The sequence below is a fragment of the Polypterus senegalus genome, chromosome 4, assembly GCF_016835505.1.
Source record: "Polypterus senegalus isolate Bchr_013 chromosome 4, ASM1683550v1, whole genome shotgun sequence".
In the NCBI taxonomy this organism is placed as follows: domain Eukaryota; kingdom Metazoa; phylum Chordata; class Cladistia; order Polypteriformes; family Polypteridae; genus Polypterus; species Polypterus senegalus.
In genome coordinates, this window is record NC_053157.1 from 247,916,114 (window position 1) to 247,921,190 (window position 5,077).

Sequence of the window (5,077 nt, forward strand, 5' to 3'; positions counted from 1 at the left end):
TTTTGATTTCGCGCATGCTCTGAACTATGCCGTCCGTCGAGCACGCGCTTGCTCAGCCTCTCGCTCCCGCACGGCCTCGTCGTTCATTTCTGATTTTTCTCGAGCTCTGCGTTTTTTTTTCATTTTTTCATTTTTCCTCTAAAGCCGTCATCGGTAAACTTTGTTAAAGTGGCGTCGCACGATGTAACTTTACAGGGCGCGTCCAGGTTTCATTGCCAGCAGTTTGCCTCATTCTGAGATCTATTAGAAATAATTTAAATGATTTCATTTTTTGGTGTTTTCTCATCAGGAAATATGCTTATACTATTTAACTGTAACAGGGAGACTTTGATTTGTTTAATGGAAAATAAAAAATTCAAACATTACATAGTGCTGCTGGAGGGATACAGTAAAATCTACAGCTGGCATGCATTACGAGTACATTTTAGTGATATTTTAAACGGTTTTGTTTTATTTAATGTCTTTTATCCTTTACAACTACTCTCAGTATTTCTGTACACTTTGACACTTTAGCGTACTAGAGATGGCGTGTTAAATGAAGAACAGGACTCGAGCCAATCAGACTGTTTGTGTCGGACCATATGAAGCATCAAAATACAAAATGTGAAAGCTGCAGTGCAGTGACTCGACTATTATGGGCTGGAGCTCAACTGTCTCTCCTCATTGTTTAAAGTGGCAGTGCCGTCTCAGAGACCTTGGTGAGCAGATTCTGATGCCCATGTTGGTGAATCCCTGTTGAGCCCACTCCTATCTTGCCCCTCAGACCCTCGTGCCACTAGGTGGTCTTTAGGTACGATTCCTGCTGAAGTCTCTTTTTAAAGGGCATATCCATGTTGTGGTTTTCCACCTCCTCAGATGCTCCATTTCTTTCCCAGCTGCTTATCTCTTCCTGCTTTGCTGACTCAGCTGACATCTCAGTGATTTCCACACACAAGTCCCATAGTTGCAGTTCATTAGTTTCTGGTTCATCTTGCAGATTATCCACACTTGATGTGTCGACAGACCCTTCTGTGTCAGCAATGCTGTCAGGATCAGTAAACTCTAAATTATACCAATTTCTGCTTTGTCAGCCCAATCTAATACTTTATCTGTATGCCACCATCTCTGCCCACATATCTCACAGTTTGCCCTTTATTTATACAAACACAATGACTCCGTCTTAACCTGTGAGTTTGCTCAACTTCAACCTTGTCTACTGGGACTGAAGAGTTTAGAGTCTCCTTCTCATCTCCAGTGTCTTCATTATCTGATGTAGTGTTAGATAAATCTCTCTCTCCATCTCTCTCACTGCTGGTGGTATGTCGATTGTCACCTTTACCGTTGAATTTACGTAGTCTAGAATGGTGGGCCCTTCCAAGAGCACCTCCACGTCTGTCACATTTCACAACTCCATCCTGTCCAATGACATCTGCAGGTCCCTTCCTTTCTGCACAGTCCACACTTTTCTCGTCCACTTTGTCTCAGATTTATCATTTTCAGAATCAACCTGTCTCTGGAGTGCTCTCCGTATTCGCTCTGAACACTTGGCTTCAGTAAATGCTCTTCTTGGAGTGTTCAGCGCTGGAATATGTGCTCCACTGACACACTCCTAGTGGTGCCTTCTAGGGCGGGTGGTCTGTCCACGAGAACACAAGGAAGATTTGGATTTCAGCTAAACACCGGCTGATATGAGCTGTACCCATAAATAACTGTGCATGTTATTCTTTACCATTAGTGCCCCGTGGTGCTGATCTGGCACTAACCAGTCACATCCAGTATTCTTTATCACTTTCTGTATAATTTCTGTGAGTGTCTGATTGTGTCTCTCAGGTAGTCCATTACCTCAGGGACTGTATGCAGTGGTGGTCTTTGTTTTAATGTTAAAATTCTCTGCCATCTCTCTGATTCCCCACCATTATCACTAAGTAGTTTCTGAGGAGCTCCATGTACGCTTATCTGAGAACAAGTGAATGAATTGTGTCACAATTTCTGATGGTCTCTTTGTCTTTACAAAACTTCCTGCACTGAAACATGTGAAGGTGTCAATGAGGTGAAGACCCCGTACTCCTGTTTGACGTTCATGTCAGTCTATAGCCAACAAAGCCCTAAATATGACGACTTTAGTAGACCTGCCATTGCTGTGTCCAAACATGATGGTGCCGTTTAGATAAAGTGTTGTCATATCTACCTGGTGGGAGTGAAATGTATGCAAATCCCCTTTAATGAAGGTCTGCAGTAAACTTTGATCACATCTGAATTGTTTGATTTGGAATTTTAAACTGTGAGGCAGAGGAGGAAATCAAGAGAAGAACAACAACAACATTTATATAGCATATTTTCATACAAAAAATGTAGCTCAAAGTGCTTTACATAAAGAACAGAAAAATAAAAGACATAGTAAGAAATTTAAAATAAGTCAACATTAATTAACATAGAATAAGAGTAAGGTCCGATTGCCAGGGAGGACAGAAAAAAAAAAACTCCAGACAGCTGGAGAAAAAAATAAAATCTGTAGGGGTTCAGAGGCCACGAGACCACCCAGTCCCCTCTGGGCATTCAACCTCACATAAATGAAACAGTCCTCTTTGTATTTAGGGTTCTTACGGAAGGACTTGATGATGATGGTCACGTAGACTTCTGGCTTTTAGTCCATCAATGTTGGAGCATCATGATGCTTTGAGTAGGTGACGGAGGCGCAGGCCACCACCACAAAGAAACTGGAAAACGAAACAGCAGAGAGAGTAGGGGTCAGTACGGATTTTAGAGCCACCATGAATAGTTATTATAATGAATTGAACATACAGAGTATCAGGATTAAGTTAAAGTGAAGTTAGAAGAAGGCCATGTTAAAGTAATGTGTTTTCAGCAGTGTTTTAAAGTGCTCTACTGTATCAGCCTGGCGAATTCCTATTGGCAGGCTATTCCAGATTTTAGGTGCATAACAGCAGAAGGCCGCCTCACCACTTCTTTTAAGTTTAGCTTTTGGAATTCTAAGGAGACACTCATTTGAAGATCTAAGGTTACGATTTGGAATATAACGTGTCAGACATTCTGATATATAAGATGGAGCGAGATTATTTAAGTCTTTATAAACCATAAGCATTATTTTAAAGTCAATCCTGAAAAACACAGGTAACCAGTGTAGTGACATTAAAACTGGAGAGATGTGTTTGGATTTTCTTTTCCTGGTTAGGATTCTAGCAGCTCCATTCTGCACTCGTTGCAAATGATTTATGTCTTTTTTGGGTAGTCCTGAGAGGAGTGCGTTACAGTAATCTAGTCGACTGAAAACAAATATGTGAACTAATTTCTCAGCATCTTTCAATGATATAAGAGGTCTAACTTTTCTTATGTTTCTTAAGTGAAAAAATGCTGTCCTAGTGGTCTGATGAATATGCGATGTAAAATTCAGATTACAGTCAACAGTTACCCCTAAGCTTTGTACCTCCGTCTTGACTTTTAATCCTAATGCATCAAGTTTAGTTCTGATATACTCATTTTATCCATTATTGCCAATCACTAAAATTTCAGTTTTCTCTTTATTTAGCTTGAGAAAATTACTATTCATCCATTGTGAGATACAAGTCATACATTGTGTTAGTGAATCGAGAGAGTCGGAGTCATCAGGTGCTATTAATAAGTACAGCTGTGTGTCATCAGCATAGCTGTGGTAGCTCACGTTGTAGCCTGAGATAATCTGACCTAACGGAAGCATGTAGATTGAGAAGAGCAGCGGACCCAGGATAGAGCCTTGTGGAACACCATATCGGATATCATGTGTCTTTGAGATGTGATTACCACAACTAACAAAAAATTTTCTAGCTGCCAGGTAGGATTCAAACCAATTTAAGACTCTGCCAGAGAGGCCCACCCATTGACTAAGGCGATTTCTAAGAATATTATGATCAATGGTGTCAAATGCAGCACTCAGATCTAAGAGGATGAGAACAGATAAATGGCCTCTGTCTGCATTTACCCGCAAATCATTTACTAGTTTAACGAGTGCAGTTTCTGTGCTGTGATTTGTTCTGAAGCCTGACTGAAATTTATCAAGAATAGCAGGTGTATTGAGGTGGTCATTTAACTGCATAATGACTTCCTTCTCTAGAATTTTACTTAAGAAGGGCAGGTTAGAGATGGGTCTAAAATTTTCAAGAGCTGAGGGGTCAAGATTATGTTTTACGTAGGGGTTTAACTACAGCAGTCTTAAGACAGTCTGGGAAGACCCCCGTATTTAATGACGAATTTACTATGTCCAGAATATTATCAATTAGCACGCCCGATACTTCTTTGAAAAACCTTGTTGGTATTGGGTCAAGGACACAGGTGGAGGGTCTCAGTTGAGACATTATTTTATGTAAATAAGGTAAATTTATCCTATTGAAATAATTTAATTTGTTTATAATGAAGTACTGGGACTTAGGAGGATTTGCAGTGGTGGGGAGATACACTATGTTATTTCTAATATCATTAATTTTTTGACTGAAAAATACAACAATAGCCTCACAGGTTTCACTGGAAGTATTTTGGAGGCATTCCTTTGCATTACCTGGTTTAGCAGACGATCAATTGTAGAAAATAGGACTCTGGGATTACTAGCATTGTTATTTATAATCTTAGAGAAATAGCAGCGCCTCTCAAGACAGACTGTGTTATTGTATTCTGTTATTTTAACCTTCAATATCTCATAGTGGATAATCAGTTTAGTTTTCCTCCATTTACGCTTAGCTCTACAACATGTTCTCTTTAATTCAGACATTCTCAGACACAAATGTGTCTTCGAACCAAACCTTATGTAGGGCACTGTAACCCTGAAGTGTGCTCATTTTTTTACTGACTTATGAAGATAATTCTACACTTTTATGTTCACAGGGCTTTCCCGTTTCACTTTTCCATACACTGAGGTGTCTAATGGCCTCCAGCTGAGGGCTGCCCATGTGAGAAGGGAATCTGAGAAGAGAAGAGCAGACACTTAAAGAGAGAGAAGAGTTTCCCACAGAGCATGGCCTCTGCCAAAGAAGATGGTGTGGATGAAAGAACGGTGGACATTAAAGAAGAGGACTGTGAGCAGCTCGCACCAGAGGATGTGTGTGTGAAG